At 38.4% G+C, this 22,860-nt stretch overlaps 1 protein-coding gene across 1 annotated transcript in view; it reads right to left on the reverse strand.

Moving 5' to 3' along the window:
* The window catches only part of LOC136875073 (zinc finger protein 665), a 169,373-nt gene extending 164,618 nt beyond the window's left edge, over positions 1 to 4,755 (reverse strand). Inside the window, exon 1 of the mRNA XM_068227884.1 lies at positions 4,655 to 4,755. The gene's annotated coding sequence lies outside the window, so the exon portion shown is untranslated. The remainder of the gene's footprint in view (positions 1 to 4,654) is intronic.
* Between the last annotated feature and the right edge of the window lie 18,105 nt (positions 4,756 to 22,860).

Here is a 22,860-nt window from a genome sequence, read left to right on the forward strand (position 1 = left end):
TTTTGGCTATAAACGTTTCGCTTTTTTATTTTCAAAGACATAGCTAAGGTTGTCTGAACGTGGCATCCGTTCAGCAAGCACGATGTTTTCTCTTTAGTACAGCACAATGTTTTCTCTTTAGACATTAGGTGGTCGGGTGCTGGCAGGAGAGCCCCCAGTAAGTTCCTAGAGTTTAACAAGAGTGAGGGGTGCGGGAGGAGCCTTGGAAAATGATTTGGGCTTGTCAGGGGAAGGAAGAGTGCAAGCGGGGTGTATGCTTAGAGCATTTAATACCTGAAGGGTATATGGTCTGTCCGGCAGAGCCTGTAGCATGTCGCCAACCACTTTACAAAGTACCTAGGCCTTTTCCCACACGTCTTACGTTAACTGTTGTTAGAGGTTAATTCCAAAACTGTTTACAAAACAATGGATTCCATTAGACTGACTATTTAAACAATTCAGTTCTAAAGGTAAGCTAAAATAAAGATTTAAAATCTAATCATACAGTGACGGCACTATTTGTACGTCGGTCACATTGCTTTGAGATTTAAGGAAGCCGAAAGGAACTCGGGCGTGCATTGTTTATTTGTTCTCGTGAATGTCATTGTCGTTTGTGATCAGTGAAACAGTTGAGTGCCATAGTAGCCGTGATTGCAGTAGCTGTTAGCCGGCTAATGTGTGTGTATTTAAATGCCATTGTAGTGTACTGCTGCTGTGCAAGTGTTCAGTAGATAAAACTACGGTACCATAATAGTTTAAATAACATTGTAAATTCTACCTTCAGTTTTAAGTGTCGTGTTAATATCTACATTCGTGTGTTTAGTACTTATCCGCCCATTTGAAAACTAAATGTTACAGTCTTAATTTAGGAAGACAAGGAAGATGAATTCTGTAAATAGTATTTTAAGTAGTGACGGTAATTTAAGTTCTGAACATAGGATAGAATTAAAGAAATTAGGGCCTCCTCGACCGAATTTAAATATTGCACAAGAACAGAACAGTTACAAGAACAAAAATGCATATACTAGGAAATTCAGTCCATCACTTTATAAGCAGGCTGACTGGCTGTGCTGATGTGAGATAAGGAATGCGTTCTTCTGTTACTCTTGTTTAGCAATGAATGTCGATGACGCTCCATGGACATAAATCGGTGTATCAGACATAAAACACCTAGGTGAAAAATGAAAAAGCATAAAATGAGTGAGAAACATAAACGCTGGTATGGAATTTGTTATGCTTGGTAGAATAGATATTCGATGCCAATTAGACAGTGCATACAGACTTAAAATTAAACAATCAAATGAACAGGTTTAGAAGAATCGATACATTCTTAGTAAATTAATTGACGCTATTAAGTTCTGTGGGAAGTTTGAACTAGTGCTCTGGGGCCACCATGAGACATACACGTCTGATAACCCAGGCATTTTTTGAGGTTTAGTCAATTTAATGTCAGAGCTAGACAGCACACTGAAAGAACATATCGAAAGAGCAAATAACAGAGTATTTGTTGGGTTATCTAATACCATGAAGAACGAGTTTCTGAATTCAATACATGCCGTGTGCCATCAAATGATTTCGGAAGAAATCTCTCAAACAAATCTTGTGGCAATTCAAGTTGATGAAACCATCGATTGTTCCAGCTTATCTCAACTCGTTTATGTTGTACGGTATGAGCTGGCTAGCAAAATAAATGAAAGATTCATAAGTTTTGTGTTGCCTGATAATCACTCAGCAGAAGGCATTACCTCTGCAGTATTCCAGGAGTTGGAAAAAATTAAGCTGGACCAAACTCCGGACAAAGTCATTGCGCAGTACGACGGCCATTCAGTAATGAGTGGAAGACAGATGGCGTTCATACAAGGGTCAAGGTCGTTTACAAAAACGCTCATTTTGTGCACTGCTACATACATCAATTAAATTTAATTGTTGAGCAATGTGCTACTCAGAATAAGCAGGTCAGGATCTTTTTTAGTAATTTAGAAAAGTTTTCATCTTTATTTTCAAAATCTGCAAAACGAACTGCTGTTTTGGACAAAGTGGTATAAAGGCACATCGCAAGAAATGCCCCCACAAGGTGAAACTTCAAGGCACGATGTGTAAGTATGGTTTTTATGTACAGAAATGTAATATCTGAGTGTCTCGAGAAGATCGCCGATAACAATAATGACTATTCGACAGTGAGAAAAGCCGTAGGCCTAAGGAATCTACTGAGGGATCCCAATTTTCTATTCCGGCTAGAGCTATTCTATAAAGTTATGCCTCACTGCGACTTTCTATTCAACGAACTTCAGCACCACGAAATTGATAGTATAGAAGCTCAAAAAAGTATATCCGATTTCAAGTTATCGGTGCAACGAGTCAGAAACTCTCTCGATTACGATCATCACTGGCTTAATGGCACAGACACCACCGATGGAAATACAGCAGGCTCAAGTCAGAAACGCTCACCATTTAAAGATAATAGAAAGATTGCAGCGAGAGAGGTGTGCAGTGTTATTTTATCCGGCATAAAGGACCGATTTTTTGTTCAGTGACCATCTGTCTGTTGCCAAACTCTTCCAGCCTAGTTTATTTCCGAGGTATAGGATACTGTTCCCGCAAACTGAATTTGAAATTGCTGCCAGATTATTTCATATTAACCAAATTGAACTCAGGCATGAACTCCCAGTTTTATACGGCAGAAGTGATTTTGCTAACGTTTCAGGTGCCCTAACTCTTCTGACATGCATTTGTGATAACAACCTGGAAGTACTTCTTCCCGAGTCAATTATGTTATTACAAATTATTTGTACAATTCCGATGACGTCAGAAAATGAAAGGTGCTTCTCTACGCTGAAAAGGATTAAGTCGTTCACTAGGAATACCAAGGAGGAAGACCGACTTAACGCGCTTGCTATGTGCTCCATCGAGAAACAGCTGTTGGCAGTTCCTACCTTCAACAAACGTGTCATCAACCACTTCGCAGAGCAGAAGGAGAGGAGAATGGATTTTGTATACAAGCAAGCCAGCTAAGGAATCGTTACCTACTTTCTTGTATTATTTTCATGTGTATCTTCATCCCGTCATTACCATCATCATCATCATCATCATCAAAGTACGAACTTTATACTTATAATAACAATTGACTGACATTTCATAATCTAATAGAATTGTCTTTCGGATTCAGTTGTTAAGTTTTCTTGTTAGTGGTGTTCGCTCTGCTGTCTTCACACTTCACTTCCCTACATGTGTTGTAATATATTAGCCTATGTTTTTTTGAACCTCAACCTGAAAAGTATATCGAGTCATGAATTTAGTGGTTTTGTGAACATAAGTATATGTTTATTGTCGATGGTATGCTTTGGGATTTGCGGTGCTTTAAGTTTCTACTTTTTCCACTTCACGATATTATCTTATTTTCGCTACGTGATCGTTCTGCCTCGGAAGAAGATACCTACAGTATTTAGCCAGTGTCATCATATTATTATTATTATCATCATCATCATCATTATTATTATTATATCGTGGTGCTGGCCAGTGAAAACTGGGCCATTGGAGGGGGGGAGGGGGGGGGAGATGATGGCACTGCCCTGCCAGAGTAAAATGTCACGAACCGCCACTGGGTTGGTGACATATCTCAGCCTCATCCTAGGTGTCCTTGATGTCATCCTTTTTCATACGTGAACTAATCACCATTATAAGCACGGGAGTATGGCGTCCAAAGCAGTATTTTTGGTTATAAAAGTAAATGTACTTCTAGGGGAGGGTAGGTTGGTTCCTGGCAAGCATTATTGAACACATCTCTCTTCCACTATCATTTTTCAGGTGAGAATAGAAGCATTTAAAGTAACATTTTATTCAATAATCCTTGCGTACCCCTTTCTATATTTCAACCCCGATAAATATCAGGAAATATCTTACGAAAGAGAAGCAGGCTACTGTTAAGATAAAACATGAGGAATAAATACTGGCTTTAGCTGTTGTGGGATAATGTTATGATACAGAAGAATCTCCATACCAACACTGATATGCCAAGAATTCAACACATTGAAATAATCTTGCAGATATCCTAAACGGAACAACTCGCATGATTCCGAGCCCTACTACCACCTTTTGCAGCCTACAGCGTAAAAAAAAAAAAAACATCAACATTCACAGCGTAACTCGTAGATCGCACACAGAGGTAAATAACACATCAACACAATAATTACAATTACACACTAAATCTTATAATTTCTTTCTAAAATCATCATCCTTAATTCTTCAGGTGCGTAGCACTTCAGGAAAATTATCCATACCATTAAATTCAGATATCCGATTCAGTTAATCTGAAATACATACAGGTACACTGTTACAACACAAGAGGGAAAGACTTGCCGGGATTTGTAACGCAAAAACTAGGATTTTTCAATATGGAAGCTAGCAGATCATTAGCATCATCATCGTACAGTTCCAATTTCCCGGGTACTATTAATGATGAGCCTCTTCCACTTCTTCCAGTCCATATACAACTACAGGTAGCCTATAAATCATTAATGCTTAAGTAAAAATAGCATTTAAAAAAAGAAAAAATAGAGGTAGCTCGAAACATATAGAAATCTGAAACTGAGAAAGATTAGTATTTTACTTCTTACATTAATTCTCAATTGAGATCTTTAAGTTCGGGAAAAGTAAACGATTGAGACTTCAACATTACCGACAATAGGTTAGAGCTTGTGGAGACAGCGTAAAATGATGGAAATCACAATTCCTCAATCAAGAAAATATTAGAGAAGTAACACAAATAGCGGAATAAGCTGTACGGCACTACCGGCTAATACGCATCTTACAAAACAACATACCTGTCACTTCGAAACAAAACCAGATATTACGATGTAGTTTAATAGTAGTAAGCTATAACTTCATATCACTTAAGGGACACTGGGACTGAAATTCTGGCAAAATATATGAAAAATATTGTTTTTCAGTTTTTTCCATATTAATACACTCCTGAACCCTGCGGATCAAATAGCAGTGTTTTTATCCGAATTCCACCATTTTTAAAGCTCTAGCATAGCTTTTAAATGCCTGGTGTGCAGTCCTTTAAAAGCCCACTTTCTTTTGACTCACGATCAGCGCACATTAGTGGTGTATTCAAGAAGATTTCTTTATTTCTTCTTCTTCTTCTTGGTTAGTTTTTGGAATTTCTTTATTTCATTTCATAGGAATAATTCAAAAAGGCCTCATACATTTGTCAGACTGCATTGTGCTGCTTTCTAGTGGAGGAATATGTCAACCATGTAGCAAAGAGAATGGGAACAGGCTTGCGACAGGTGGTACAGACTTGGAAGCTGAAAGGTGTACAACTTGGTGGTCTTACTAATGCCAAGATAACAATACTTACAAATTGTTATAGGAATGCAATAGTACAAAACATAACTAATATTGCAGATATGAAGAAAGCAATGTATGCCACTCTATGCCACTACATGTCAACTGATAGTAAGCCCAGCACAGGAAGTGCCCTAAAGGTTCTGAGTCTTGGTGCTTTTACAGTCAAGTATCACAGCGGGTAAAACCCCACAGAGCCAAGACAAAATGGCTGTAAAGCATTCAGAACCGTTAGTTGTAAAGACTATGCCTGTTTATGAAAGGCTGACATCAGATGAGCTACTATCCAGATGCATCCGGGGTGCTACTCAAAATCAGAATGAGCCTCTGCATTCTGTTATCTAGAGGAAGTGCCCAAAATAGATTTGTATTTCATGGAGGAGACTTAAAATTGCTGTTCGTAATGATGTAGCAGAATTCAACATGGGATTTAGTGAAACAAGAGAGTTGAAATCAGGAACAACACTAACTTTAGTATCTCATGTCACAGCACAGGCGCTTAAAAACATGTGACAGTCGCAGGAACTATGGAAGTCTGCGGTCACCAATGGAGAAGCGAAAGGCATATCGACGGAAGGTGAAATTGACCAAAATGAAGGACGGTGCAAAACAGAAGAAGGAGGATGTCACCTATGCTGCAGGACAGTTCTAATGTCTTTGGTAACCTGAAACCTTGTAAATTGTCCATTATTTCAGAAAATTGCTTTTTTTCTGATTCACTTTTTCAGGCATTCAAAATGTTACACGCACCATAAATCTCATGATATTGCTTTCAAAATGCGCATGTATTATCTTCAGTGCAATGTCTATAAACCTGCGGATCGATTTTAGGATTGCACATTTGGTCTGGCTGCAAAAACATTTCAAACTTAAAAAATTGAAGAATTTTGTAGAATAAAACTTGGATATGAAAATAATTTATTTCTTCATACTCATTAATACAATCCAAAAACGAATCCGTAGGTTCCTTTCAATTGTTTTAGTGCAACAGAATATTACCTAAAAGTTACACTATCTTGATTGGTTTATTGCGGCAGACCTTTAAAAATCTTGAATAATTTGCACATATAAATGTACAAAATAATTAATATCTCAAGAACTAATCAACTTGCAGTGCTCAAATTTCCCACAGTGGTTTATATTATGACTATTCATAAGCATATAAAATTTCAAAGCTGTACCTCCGTTTATATAGAATTTGGAAATTTCAGTCCCAGTGTCCCTTAAAACAAACGCTTGAAGAAGAAATATGATTTCTGTCAGCTAGTAGAACAGGCCGGATCTAGAAACTGACAACTCCAGAGTAAACGGACACTTCTTGTTCTTGATCGTTATTGGACTCTGCATAAATAACCTCCGTCCACCCACAGAACCCATTTTATTTTTTATTTTAAATTTTTTATCCACGATCAATACCTTACTTATCCATACAGAGGTAGTAAAACATACAGTGTGAATCCCACATAAGGTAAATTTGTGTGTGGGCTTCAAAAATACAATAGCTAGATTATAGCATAGAGGTGGGGACGGAGCGAGTAATACCGATGAGTAATCCGGTTGTAGCGGTAGAGCGCACCACCGATCCCCTCCGCTTACAACTGCGAGTACTCGCGGAGGACCTAAGCAAAGTGTAGCGCACAACACACGTCGAAAGTACCTGTATTCAATCTGTGTGTTTCGAATGTACGTATATATTTCCTACGCTTGTTATGTTTTGTAGATAATGTAAAGTTTGTTAGATTATATTGGTGGTGTTAGTGTGATATTTAAACATATTCGTAGATAGTAGTTATATTTTTAGAACATTTAAAGGAATTTAAATAAATTTTTACAGAACGTTGTTCCACAAATGCCACGAAAACCGTCGGATGCCTGGCAGTTTTTTGACATCACTGATAATAGGAAACACGCAAAATGCAAATTTTGTGGCCGCACATACGCGACGGGTGGTGGCACATCAAATATAATATAATATAATATAATATAATATAATATAATATAATATAATATAATATAATATAATATAATATAATATAATATAATATAATATAATATAATAACTGTATTTATAGAAGCATTCTACTGATAGCTGTTTGGCATTGGGACGTGTAGTAGTATGTTGTCAGATATGTTTTGTAATCACATTTGCAAAGAAGGACATTCCAGTCAACGTTCATTTACGTAATTACTTTTGTCATTCTGTAGATGAAATTATGTCAGTGTTTTTCGTTATATTCTGATAAGATTCTTTATATTCAGGTTATCCTTCTCATTAACAGTGTACCGTATCACATGAACTTACGAAATAATTGTTAACACATTACTTTTCTGTTAACTTCCAATCCCCTTGTATACAAAACCTTTCGGTAGGTATGCGCCATACTTTGTTTCACTATTCGAATGAGTTAACTAAACGAGTTACTGACATTTATTCCACATACTACCTCCTACTCCCTAGCAGTTACGTATATAACAATTATAGTGAATATATATGCAGTTATTTACAGTTGTTACGTTGTGAGAGAAGGGTATTAATAGGGGGATGCAATACCTTCGCAGTGCCATACCTATAACGTGTTTAAACGTCCCGCGTGAGGACATTCACTCGGTAGTTCACTCGGTACTACCGGGTGATGACGTCACAACAACCGCTCCGCTCCGTCCCCAGCAGTATTATAGCATAATGGCCACATCAATGCATCTGTTTAAGGCATAGCCCTAGTGTAGGCACTCCACTCACTCCGCTTGCTGTACACGGAAGCTCCGCGGCCGGTGATGCTCTTATTTTTAGTTCACAGGATTGCCGATAGAAGCGTCCTGTACGATCTGTCAGCGATCTCTAACAATTTTTTCTATTAAACACACAGCTCATCCTTAATAAATTTATATTGTTTACAAAATTCTACTTATAATATCTCCTGTACTATGTACAAATATAGTCAACTGATATACAGTATGTGGAATTACTTCAAATGATACTGTACAACTGGTATAAGATTAAAATTTACATTGCATTTATTTACATTTTTTTTCTCTACCCATTCTGGAACCTAAGTAGCATAACAACCTGCTGCGTCTTAACGAAAGCCCCTTTTGCCACCACTTTCCAGAGTTCCTGAAGGGCCTTCACAGCTACCGTAGCGGTCCCAGGGCCCTCGAAGTCCCCACTGTACTTCACCCCTACAGGCAGTCCCCTACTTTGGCTGTCGAAACTCCTTAGACCAGGGGATGGAATTAATTTATTCAGACACATTTTTTATTTACATTAACCTGCACTGGTCAACTTGCCCTCTAACATTTCATTTATTTTCTTTGTTGCTGTTTATTCTCTTCTTGAATATCTGTACAGATTTTGGAAAAGGATCAAACACTACCTCTGGTAAACTGTTCCACTCCTTCACACCCTTCCCAATGAATGAAAATTTACCCCAATCGCTTCTGCTAAAATTCCTTCTAATTTTATATTTGTGGTCAGTCCTGCTGATATAATTATATTCCAACTGAAGCCTCTCACGGATATCTCCCCATGCTGCTTCTCCTGTATAGGCTCTATATAAACCTGTAAGTCTAGTTTTCTCCCTTCTCTTACTTAAAGTTTCCCACCCTAGTTCTTTAACATTTCTGATACACTACTCTTTCTCCTGAAATCCCCTGTTACAAATCTTGCTGCTTTCCTCTGCACACTACCTATTTCTTTTATTAGGTATTCGTGGTGAGGTTCCCAAACACTGTTTGCATATTCCAATAATGGACGAACCATACTTAAGTAACATTTCTCTTTTAATTCTTTGTTGCATCCTTTAAGTATCCTCATTATGACATGTAAAGATCTGTATGCTTTCCCAACAATGTCATCCACATGACCCTTCCAGTGCAAATTACTTTCAAATCTCACACCTAAGTATTTGCACTTGCCATCTTTTAGGATAACTACCCCATCCAAAGTATATTCAAATTCAGTTTTAAAACTCCTGTTTGTAAATGTTGTAACAGTTGATTTGCCTCCATTAACCTTCATATCATTTTCTTCAACCCATCCTTGGATACTGTCAAGGTCCCTTTGTAATTCTGAACAATCCTCAATGGTATTTATTTCCCTATAAACACTTATCGGTATGTCATCTGCATATAATCTTATTTTTGATGTTACATTATTCCCTAAATCATATACGTATATTAAGAAAAGTAACAGACCTATTATACTACCCTGTGCAATTCCCTTCCAAACTTTCTCTTCCTGCGATACGTTATTTCCTACTTTGACTTTCTGAACCCTTGAATTTAGAAATGTTTTTACCCAAAATATAACCCTTACGTCCAATCCTATTTCCTCCAATTTCTTGAATAATTTACCATGTTCCACTCTATCAAAGGCTTTGGAAAGATCTATGGCTATGTAATCTAACTGGCCTACTGAACCCAACTGATCTGATATGTCCTGCTGAAATCCCACCAGTTGTGCCTCACAAGAAAATTTCTTTCTAAATCCATACTGGCTCCTCATGAAACAATTTTTATCATCACATATCCCTCTGATGTACGTTGATATCAAACTCTCAAGTATTTTACAAGCATTTGCCTGGTGTGAAAATAGGAAACCACGCAAAACCATCTTCCCCACTGTCGGTAGCCCTGAAGATGGTTTTCCATGGTTTCCCATTTTCACACCAGGCAAATGCTGGGGCTGTACCTTAATTAAGGCCACGGCCGCTTCCTTCCGCTCCCAGCCCTTCCCTCTCCCATCCTCGCCATAAGATCTATCTGTGTCGGTGCGATGTAAAGCAACTAGCAAAAAAAAGTATTTTACAAACTATGCTGGTCAGGCTGATTGGTCTGTAGTTTTTTGGTTTCCTTTTATCACCCATTCCTTTATAAATTGGTACCTATTATTATAGATTCCTTCCATTCCTTTGGTATTACACTATTATTTATGACATAGTCAAAGAGAAATTTTAAATAAGGCTCTATGTACCACCCCATTATCTTTAAGACCTCCCCAGTAATTTGATCACTTCCTGCTGCTTTTCCTTGCTAAAGCAGTTGGATTTCTCTGAAAATATCTTCATTTGTGAATGAGAAGCTTCTTGTTTCCCTCTGTGTCTCTCCCTCTGTATCTTCTGTTTCGGTTTCCAACTCGTGACAATAATCTACTGAATCTCTGAATTCCCTACTAAAGAGGTTTTTTCTCAGTATCTGTTAAATAGTGTTCACCCCCTTCTCGCACCAGTGTAGGAATTTGTTTTCCTATTCCTTTTTGATTCCTGATATATGAAAACAGCTTTTTCCATTTCCCTTTTTGGTCATTACGGTCTTGAAGAATGCCATTCATATAATTCTCTTTTGCTTCCTTTTTCACTCTATTCAGTTCCCTCATTAGCTGTTTTCTACTTTCTCTACTCTCCCTACCCTCTTTGATTTTCCTGTTTACTATTCTACATTTTCTTTTTAATTTTCTTATTTCCCTTGTACAATAAACAGGGTCTGAGGTCATTTTACCCTTCTTAACAGGTACAAATCTCTTCTCTCCTTCCTAAATAATTCCTTTGAATTTAGTCCAAAGTGTATCCACATTACTCCCTTCACTTATCCAACAACTGAATTGTGATTTAAGATAAGTCCCAAATTCATCAACTTTAGTTTTTCTGTACTATTTCTTGTCGTGTGTGATCCTCTTATTAAGCCTTTTTGGTACCAGTCCTACATCCATTATTACAGCCTTATGGTCACCTATTCCTTCAATTACCTCAGTTTTATCAACAATTTCTCATGGTTTAACCAAGAATACATCTAGTAAGTTATTGAGATGAATCAGTTCTTGTACTACTTGTGTAAATCCCCCCTCCCAAATTAACTTATTAAATTAAATTAAAGGCCTTACGGAATAAACTATTCAACTAGGGAAAGGACATAACAATTAAAGTCGGGGCTAGATGACTGTCTAGATAGTAAAACATTTACGTAGGATCACAATGCCAGTGTGATTCATCACTGCATTTAACTACCAAACAGACAAGACCGAAACACATACAAAGGATGGTGTCAGTCATCTTAATTAAATTATAGTGTGAGTTTACTTTCCTGAAGGAAACTCTGCAAGTTGAACTGTAGGGCAATATAATAGGCAAAAGACAATCAATCAATCAATCAATCAATCAATCAATCAATCAATCAATCAATCAATCAATCAATCAATCAATCAATCAATCAACCAATCAATCAATCAATCAATAATGATCTGCATTTAAGACAGTCGTACAGGTGGCAGATTCCCTATCTGTTGTTTCCCTAGCCGGTTCTTAAATGATTTCAAAAGTATTGGATATTTATTGAACATCTCCCTTGGTAAGTTATTCCGATCCCAAACTTCCCTTCCTATAAACGAATATTTGCCCCAATTGGTCCTCTTGAATTCCATCTTTATCTTCATATTGTGATCTATCCTACTTTTAAAGACACAACCCAAACTTATTCGTCTACTAATGTCATTCCACGCTATCTCTCCATTGACAGCTCGGAACATACCACTTATCACATGTAACATACCACTTAGTCAATCAGCTTATCTTCTTTCTCCCAAGTCTTCCCAGCCCAAACTTTGCAACATTTTTGTAATGCTGCTCTTTTGTTGGAAATCACCCAGAACAAATTGAGCTGCCCTTCTTTGGATTTTTTCCAGTTCTTGAATCAAGTAATACTGGTGAGGGTCCCAAAACACTGGAAAAATACTCTAATTGGGATCTTACCAGAGACTTATATGCCCTCTCCTTTACATCCTTACTACAACCCCTAAACACCCTCATAACCATGTGCACAGATCTGTACTCTCCATTTACAATCTCATTTATGTGATTACCCCAATGAAGATCTTTCCTTATGTTGACACCTAGGTACTTACAGTGATCCCCATAAAGAACTTTCACCACATCAACACAGTGATTAAAACTGAGAGGACTTTTCCTATTTGTGAAATTTACGTGACTTTTAAGCCTTGTTTATCATTATACCATTGCCTGTTGATCATCTCACAATATTTTCGATGTCATCTTGCAGTTTCTCACAATCTTGTAACATTTATTACCATACTATATTCAGAATAACATCATCTGCAGAAAGCCATATCTCTCTGATTCCACTTCTTTACTCATATCATTTATATATCATATATAAGAAGACATAAACGTCCAGTAATACTGCCTTGAGGAATTACCCTCTTAATTATTACAGGGTCAGATAAAGCTTCCCCTACTCTAATTCTCTGCAATCTATTATCTTGAAATATAGCAACCCATTCAGTCATTCTTTTGTCTAGTCCAACTGCACTTATTTTGCCAGTAGACTTCCATGATCCACCCTATCAAATGCATTATACTGGTCAATCGCAATACAGTCCATTTGACCTTACTGACCTGTAATTTTCAGGTTTATGTCTTCTCCCCTTCCTTCACACACAGGGGCTACTATAGCAACTCTCCATTCATTTGGAATAGCTCCTACATGCAAACAATAATCAAATAAGTACTTACTAGCTTTAGTATATCCCCTGAAACCTTAACAAATCTAGCTGCTTTTCTAGTCTTCAAATTTTGTATTTACTGTAAATGTCATTCTTATCATTTGTAAATTTGAATACTTCTTTAGCATTGGTCACCTCTTCTATCTGGACATTATCCCTGCAACCAACAATCTTAACATACTGCTGAATGAATATTTCTGCCTTAAAATTCCTCACATATACACTCCCCTTGTTCACTAATAATTCCTTGAATGTCCTTCTTGGAACCTGTTTCTGCCTTGAAGTACCTCTACATTCCCTTCCATTTTTCACTAAGTTATAATTTGTATGACTGCCAATAATGCTTGCCATCATGTTATCCTTAGCTACTTCTTTGCTAGATTCACTTTCCTAGTAAGGTCCTTCAATTTCTCCTTACTCCTTTCTAACAATAATTCTTTCCAATCTGCACCTCCTTCTTAGTCTCTTTATTTCTAAAGTGGGTCTTTATCATTCTTTACTACTTTGAAAGGTACAAACCCGTTTTCACATTCCTCAACAATTGTTTAAAACCCAACCCAGTGTCTGTTTACATTTTTTTTACCATTTTCCTCCAAACTTTCTTGCTTTTTTTAAACTCCCTCATGCCTGCTATATCAGCTATATCAGCCATATGGTGATGCCTTATAGTCGTACTTTTAAAACCTTCAATTCTATCACATTTATTTTAACTACGACAAAAAATGCTTCATGATCACTAATACCATCTATTACTTCCCTATAGAGCTCATCTGGTTTTACCAGCACCAGGTCCAGGATAGTCTTCCCTCTAGTTGGTTCCATCACTGAATCAGCTGTCCATTATAATATTTAAATCAACTTGCACACTATTCCTTTCTACTAAGAAACCAACCCATGACCCACCTTTTCCAGCTTCCTGTTTAGGCCTATTACACTAAATGCAGAAAAAAGTTCATAAATTACTGTAATTAAATTTCACCAAAATGATAATGGAAATGATATTCACTAGATGCCATGATGTATATAATCTAGCTATTGTATTTTTGAAGCCCACACACAAGTTTACCTTATGTGGGATTCACACTGTATCTTATACTACCTCTGTATGTATATGTAAGATACTGATTGTGAATAAAAATGTTTAAATGTAATGAAATGTATTGAATTAATTCTATTCCTTTCTTTACAATACTTCTACAGTTCAACACTAACATTTTCATGTCATCCGTACTTGTCTTCCAGATCACTGTACCCTTACCACCGCTCCCTTGGCCACCCCATTTCCCTGAATGTACCTCCCTATAACCCTTCCAAACAAATTTCCTAACTTATACATACCACTGCGATTTAAATGAGGACCATCTGAGTGCAGATCCCTATCTTCTACCCATCCATTAGGATCCAGAAATCTCACTCCCAGTTTCCCACATACCAACTGTATACACTCCTTTAAATCCCCAATCACCCTCCAGTCAGTATCCCTCCTACACTGTACTCCACTGATAAGAATCTCAGCTTCCTTAAATTTCACCCATGCTGCATTTACCAGATCCCACACATCCCCAACTATGTTGGTACTAATACCAGCTTACCTTACGTTGTTAGTGCCAATGTGAAAAACTACAACCTTCTCCTTCCCCTCCTCCTTCTCTTCTTCGTTCTTCAACATCTGCCTCAATCTAAGTCCCTTTCCTCCACACACTTTCCCCACATGTCTAACAATGGCATCTCCCATGACCAGAGCCACAAACATACCAACTTCATTTGATTTCCTCCCCTTTTGCTCAACCCTATCATTACTGACAGCTTCAGAAGCTAATTCCTCCTCCCTTCTCTCCCTCCTGTGACCCTGTTCCACCTGACTTTTTCTATCCTTTACTCTGTATTTCCCTTTCCTACGTTTTCCCTTCCTCCTACTTCCACACTTCTGGCAAGTTCGCTGTTTCTCGTCTTCTCTCTGTTCTTCTACCTGCAGTGACTCGTACCGATCTCTCAAAGACACTTGTCCTGAATTCTGATCCTGAATATAGCCCTTCGCCTGCAATCTCCTTCCCATTAGAACATTGGACCACCTGTCTTCTTCATTTCCCCCTTTGCTTCCCATCCCCTTTTATACCTATTGTATCCTGTACAATGTTTGAGGAAGGCCTATCCTTCCTTCCTGTCTCTGAGAGAAACCTAATTATCTCTGTCAAAATCTCCACCTCCTCCCTCATACTCCTTAATGCCTGGTTACACCCACAGTTCCTACAATTGCACTCCTTAGCCATTCTTTATGGGAAAATTAAATGAAAATAAAAAATAAAATAATTATGTGCATCAAAATTAAGGGAATGAAATATCGTCTAAGATAGCTTACAAAGGTCACACGACAATAAGGTAATTAGTATACTACTACACTACAATAATACGTAGTCGTATTCTGTTTTTATCCTACAACACCACAACAGGATAAAATCTGCCATTAATTACTGAATACCGAAAGGAATACACAAGAATTACACAATTATAAACTGCAGTTAAGCCTATATTAGTTATTACAACAACAGAATTCTAGTAAGAGAGTTTCTACGAATAACCTCTACTATAGGCCTGCTACACAAATATTTTACAATACCGGTACCGTAATATATTTAGCACGCTAATTTCTAGTAGATATTAATCGTATACTACAGTACACTACAAGTGCAATTGAAAACCCAATTTCGTTTTTTTTTCTGGAGAAAATTGTTCCGTTGATGCTTGAATATCTCACATTGGAACAAATTATGATTGGTGTACGGTACCCTACCGCCTTTTTTTAACACATTCGCAGATATTCGTATCGATCGCCTTTATTGTAAATAAATTTTCAGGGGTACCGGTGCAGGCGTGATTGTGTCTTCATCCTACTATCGTGGTTATATGTCGTCTTGTATAGGAACTTCTAAAAATTGGCTTTTTATGGATAGTCTGCAAAATATCAAATAAATGTTTGCCTTTATACTAAGAATCAAATTTCCAGTTTTCAATCCAGAGCTTCCATAACTGTTCCACCACTTCTCCCTATAAATCTAAATAAGGTACCGGTACTGCTGAATGATACGCTAAGCCAAATCCATTAGCAGCTTCATTGACAAGTTTATCAGCTTGTAAATTGCCGTGTTTTCTTTACCGGTATGACATGGAACCCACAAAAATATTATTACATTGACATTATTCATTTCTAAACCGTAACTTATTTTCCGAATGTTTTGAATATACCAATTGGTAGGCTTTTCAACATGAAGTAAAGGGGAAAGGGCACTAAGCGAATATGGACACTTAGTACGAGAGCGTAGGTACAATGTCCCAATATCTTGTCTTGTCTTGATAATTTGATGGGCTTCGCGTGATAGCGGTGTACCCAGTCACAGACCCTATAATAAACCTCACAGTGTGGAGGAGGCTAAAACGCAAGAGATAAAATTAAAATGGAGGTTATGATTTCAACTACTAATCTACAACACACAGGAGAAACACAAGGACACAAGGTACAAAGCTTCACGCCCAAGAGGAGGCGGTCTCGGCGACTTGCTACCACACGAACATGACCGGGTCAACATAAATGGAAGCGACAAAGGGACAGAGATTAAAGGAAAGTGTTGGTGTCAGAAAGGAAATTCGATAAAGCTACTATCGTAATGGGCGTGGGATTGAGTATCCAACATGACAATTGAGTGGGTAACGCGAATTGTTTCCGAAAAAAGGCTGTAACCATTTTGTTCTACTAACTTCGAGCAACTGTCACTGAAAGAAAGAAATGATTGAGTGTACCAACCGAAGTACGACATTTACAGAGGTTAGACCCAACCAACTTCATACGAAATAACTGATCAGGCGTGCACATATGATTTAGCCGCAAACGGATAACATTAGTAATGTGACGTCTAGTATAATAATGTTTAGTAAACCACGGAGAGCGGGGAATATTCGGAAGGATCGTAAACAAACTCCGTCCTGTACGACACGAGGGGTGACTCCACTCATCCTGCCATTATTGTCTTATCTTATCTCGACAACCGCTCCAATAATCAGTGAAGGGTAACGCCAAATGTGATGCAACTCCCTGACCTTGAGCTGCCGCCTGAGCCTGTTCATTACCTGTGCTATTTGAATGGCCCAGAAAACAAAGTGCAATAATCCTTTTACCTAATTGGTGTAAATTGCAACAGATTTTACGAAGATTTTGAATATACCAATTTGACCGGAAACTGGGATTATTTGAGGCTTAGAGCACACTCAGGGAATCAGATGCAATGTAGGCACTATCAAGAGGCGAATACTTGATGCACAGTAACGCTTTACGGATTGCAAAAGCCTTCGCCGTAAAAATAGCTGTCTCCGATGAAAGTGAATATTGTTTTGAAATGCGTAAATCGGGTGAAGAAAAGGCAGCCCCTACACCTGGAGGAGTGAAAAAAGACTCAGGATTTAAAGTAGAAACTTCCATAGCCTTCTTTTTCTTCAATTATTGTTGGCGTTTATGCTCGGGGCAGTGAATTGATCCCACTGAATGTTCTCCAGAACAGTTGATAGATTGTCTACAAGAAACTGTATACTTTTGGATCTCGTGATTTTGGGCGCGATTGGCACATCTAAGGATTTGAGCTCTAAATTTGTTCTAGTATGTCCATAACGTTGCACTTTCGGCAAATAGTAGCTTGAAAAACAAAAGGTTCAACCGGGGTTCGAACCCTATAAATAGAAATGAAGGAAGTTAGCGTCTGGCTACGAAATTATTTCTTAATTGTTCCTGTGGGTATATATGTGACCTTGTCGTCATGCATGGAACGTCTGTTCATCTGCTGAGCTCCGACGATAGGTACGGACGTTTCAGCGTATTTGCAAATTTCCTCTTCGGTCAAATCCCTATCGACCCTTCGGATCACTCCGACCTTGTAGAGAGAAGCTGAAGAAATAAAAGCTTTAAGATGCTTTTCCTTTAAAATAGGATTTGACAGGAAAAAATTGGCCTTGGTTCGGGTCTGAAATTCAATTTGGATCCAATGTCTACCTCTACGAGATATTTGGGTAACACCCTCAAATTTCGGGTCATAATTTTTTTCCAAGAGCCATTGGATGTATACTACCCAATTTTTAATTTTCGTCAAAGGCTTCCATGAAGACTATATACGGGCCAATATGACGGGTATCGTATGACTGGGCGTCAGATTTCAGAACAGAAGGACTGATATTAGTAGGTAAAGCAGAATTACGTTCAGGTAGGATTTTATCATTAAGCACAATAGTTTCCTCCATAGGTATTTCTCGACTGTCAACTACAACAGACTCCTCCTACATACTATTTCCCCCACTCGACTCCTCCATGAGGCCAGGAGTGAGGTAGAAAATCAACACATATAACAATTATGACTCTCTTTCACCACTCCCAATTAATATAGAGAAGGAATTAAACACAACACCATTTCCGAAAACGACTTGCACAACACGCACAGTAAACCGCTAGCGCCTCAGAAAACACGTCCACTCACCACCAGTAACCAGCACGAACTGCAATGTCCCAATATGTGTGGCTCAAAGAGGATTTACTGACCGTGTTGCCAACTCCTAAGTTCAAATTCCTTCGAGATCACTTATAAATGCTCTCTAGATGGGACAATGACCCCATAATAATAATAATAATAATAATAATAATAATAATAATAATAATAATAATAATAATAATAATAATAATAGTAGCACTGCTATTACTCACAAAACGAATAAATCACTCCACAGAATGATTCACACAACCCAAATAGCCTTACAACTGCATGAACTGCACAGTCACAGCGAAAACTGCCTCGAGTTATGCTATCAGACTGCTACGTTCACGTGCTGCGGGAATTTTCCTCCTTCATGACGTTGACAACTGATGATGTTTACTCTATGAGCGGAGTAATGAATTATGTGCGAGACCCGAAGTGCATGATTTCCCTTATCATCTACAGAAAAGAACAAATGCTCCTGCGGTTACCGAGGAGAAGGCGAGAGATATGCAATGCATGTCTCCAAAGCTTTGATAAGTCGGTAGATTTTATTTCTAATTAATTAAAAATTCAGTATATTTTATCTAAATACACCTATCCGCTGGTAGTCAATAAAAATGTAAAGAATAAGGCGACTGCTGTGTTCGTAACAGAGAAAAGAACAGGGAATCCCAAGGGACGTGAAGGGATCGTGGGTTAAGAGGTGCTAGAAAAAAATCAAGACGTTGAATGATTAGTTGCAGTGCCTGAGACAGGCAAGGTGGCCAACAACAAAACAAACTCGAGATAAAACCAACACACTAGCGGAACCAAGCATGCTATTGCAGCGAAATAAATAAATAATTACGTCACACCCATAGGTCCTCAAAATTCCTCCAAAAATATCTTTATCCCAAACATTCCCGCAGATTCTTCTACCCCCCCCCCAGATTTCCCTCTGGGACGATTAAATTCCCCTAAATTTAGAGGTAAAACCCCTAAATTGGCAACATCGGTAATTTCAATCCAGTGGTTCATCTTGGCTTTGCATTATTCTTTGAACTGCTTGGTGTGTGATGGCCAATTGTGGTCAACAGATGGTAATAAAAGGATGTGAGTGATGAAGCTGGTGTTTCTGTGGTATAATTTCCTAACTAAACCGGTGTAATGCGTAGAAATGAAGTTATATCTACAGGTTATGGACCAGAGCTCCAGTGCGCCAGAGATTCATAACGCCTTTAAAAAAAAAAAATGTAATTTATTTTATCTGTGCTTCTTTACCTCATTGTATATTTCTCTTTATTTCTTATGGAATGTATATTACTGTTTTATCCTTTGTTACTGTAAATATGATTATTGACGTGTCCCATATCGTTGTATGATCAGTTGGACGAAATAAAATACAACACATTCCGGACAATATGAGTTGAAATGGAGTAGCGAGAATTAACGGACGAAGCAAGTTCTGACATTATTGAAGGAAAAATGGCGACCTCGTGGACCGGTGAAAGAACACTGTATAGCAATGTGGCTAAGCTTGCAGTGGAGATCATTTTTCGTGGGCATTGAAGGTGAAACAAGAGCTGTTGTTGAAAGATGTGTGGGAATCAGTAATAGGGTATGAGGATACGCCAGGTTGTCAGTTGCCTCAGACAGAAACAAGACGACGAGCGCGAAACAATGTGATCGCGTTGCCGGTTATTTTCAAATATGTGGGAGAAAATTTTTAAAGAGACATCGCAGATATTGAATCAGCAAAAAAGGCATGGGAAAACTGGACGAGTTGTGCAATGATGGAGGGCTAGTGAATGGTGCTATGACCCTGAAACAGTTAACTCATTTTGTGAAGCCCAAGGACATTAGTGTTCAAGAATACTTCGCAAGAATAAATCAACTGTGAAGGAGATCGATTAAAGCCGCATACGAGTTCACAGATCAACAAGTTGCAGGAATGATCATCGGAAATCTTACAGAGGAATATGCAGTTTGTATAACTTGCTTGGAAGCTGATCTGGCGAAACTGACAATCTCGAAGGTGAAGAGTAGTTACTCACTGAGGAAAGCAGAATGAAACTTCAGAAAAATGGGGGAAAGGCTTACGACACTGGAAAACGTGAAGACGATGAAGCTCAAGGCATGGTTGTTCAACAGAAGCGATATATCAAGAAATAAGACGTGGGACGAGGAAAACAGTATAGTTGCTAAAATTGCGGTAAACTGGGACATGTATCTAAATATGCCAACGGCCGTAGCCGTGTTGAAACACCGGATCCCGTGAGATCTCCGAAGTTAAGCAACATTGGGCTTGGTCAGGAGTTGGATGGGTTGCCACGCGCTGTTGGGGGGGTAAGGGAATGGAGGAGCGGAAAGGAACTGACCACCCTACCGCACGCAAACTCCGGCTCAGGAACACCTCTGCGGAGGTTTGGACCTGCCTTCGGGCAGAATAACCCTTACCTACCTACCTATCTAAATATTGTCGCAGTACCAACAGTGCTTCATTTGTGGTAAGTCGGGGCATTATACTAAAGTATGTTAAAAAAATAAAGAGTAACGAATCATCACAGGAGAGTAAATCAGTGAATGCGAGTGGAAAAGTTGTAGCTCGGAAATTATACATGTAATAGATAAAGCAATGAGCACGGCAGTTTCTGTGGGAACTGAGAAAATTAGAGATTGGCTGTTCGATTCAGGTGCGTCCCATCATATGTGTCCAACAGAGGAGATGTTTATAGACAGTCGACAAATGTAACTGGGAAGGTAGATATAGAAGATAACAGTAAGCTGGATATTAGAGGTGTAGGTAAGGTGAAAAAAATGTCAACAGGATGGACAATTACACTTTACAGATGTGTTGTATGTACCAAACTTAGGTTCAAATTTAATATTAGTTGATCAGCTAACCAGGAAACGTTTCAAAGTAGGATTTGCCGGTGAGAAAGCAGCGGGTGTAGATAAGAATGGAGATGAAACATTGTTTATTGCAAACAGGAGGAACGACGTATATGTAGTAGAGATAGAGGGAAGAAATGATATTGTAGCTGTGAGTGATTGCGACCAAATAATAGATCAAGAGTGTAATAACATTGTAGCATTTTAAGGTGGGTTGTGGCGTGAGGGATGTGAACATGAACATTCTGAAGCTTTGTTTAAATTGCCTATGTTAGAATTGAAAAGAAGTAATGATATTAATACTTGTTCTGTACGCATTTAGGGGAAGCTAAGTAACAAGGAAGTACCTAGGTCTTGTGAGCGTACGGGAGAAAAACCACTTGATGTTGTGCACACTGATGTAACTGATAAAATCAGTCCACCATCGCTCGGGAAATATCAGTATGTAGTAACAATGATTGGTGAATACTTCAGATATGATGTGGCTGTGTGTGTGTGTGTGTGTGTGTGAAAATAAGGAGTAAGTGTTGGAGGTGTTTTGTTGGTATCAGGCAAATGCAGAAAAGTTATATGGTGTATGAATTAAGGTAGCACAACCTGACAATGATACAAAGTATAAATGCAGCGGGTTGCAAGCACAATGACAAGAATGTGGTATTACTCATAGGAGGTGTGTACCGTATACTCCACAACAAAATGGTTTAGCAGAGAGGCAGAATAGAACGATGTTTGATACTGTTAGATGTCTATTGATCCAGTCAGGGTTACCAAAAGAATCTGGGGGAGGAGCCGTAATGAGTGCAGTGTATTTAAGAATTAGATACCCATCGCCAGCAATAAATTGTCAAATACCGTATGAACTGTGGTTCAGTAGGAAGTTGGATGAGGAAGAAATAGGTAGATTGAAAGTATTTGGATGTCAGGCGTGGGCTGTGACAGCAGACATCAAGAAGGTGGATCCCAGAGCAGAGTCGTGCGTTATGTTAGGGTACGAGGCAGGTACTAAAGATGGATATAGATTATGGAGTCTTGAAAGGAAAAAAGAAATATTGAGTAGAAGTTTGGTATTTGAGGAGCAGATATTTCCCTTTAAGGTGAAAAGTTCTGGAATTGATATCATAGAAAATATAAATTTACCAAAGGCAGAGATTAGTGAAACATACTTTGACATACTGTGCACTGAAGATCCAGAGATAATATTAGGGACTCAGTCAGACAACGGGGAGGACGCAGAGGAAACATTGGCTGTTGAGTCAACGACCGGAAAGGAGCAACTAGAGGGTGAGTCTATAGCAATACAAGAGCCAGGGAAAAATCTGAGAAGATCATTAAGACAGGGGAAAGGTAAGATTTGTGCAGATTGTAAGGCAGTGTTGGAAGTTAGACATGTGAGTGTAGTGGAACCTAGAACAGTTGAGGAGGCTATGCCAAGTCAGGAGTCTGACAAACTCAAGAAGTCTGTTTCCCCGTTCATTTCTTTCTCCAATTTCCATATCTTCCTACCGATGTTCTGACATGCTCATCATGTTGTGTTGAATCGATTTTAGTATTGAAGACTCGCATAACAATAGTTAGTTCTCTGCTTGGGAAAGCTGAAACAGTAACATCAAGATCTTGATTGAAGCGGTCGATTATTTC

This window comes from Anabrus simplex, chromosome 5 (genome assembly GCF_040414725.1).
Source record: "Anabrus simplex isolate iqAnaSimp1 chromosome 5, ASM4041472v1, whole genome shotgun sequence".
NCBI lineage: Eukaryota > Metazoa > Arthropoda > Insecta > Orthoptera > Tettigoniidae > Anabrus > Anabrus simplex.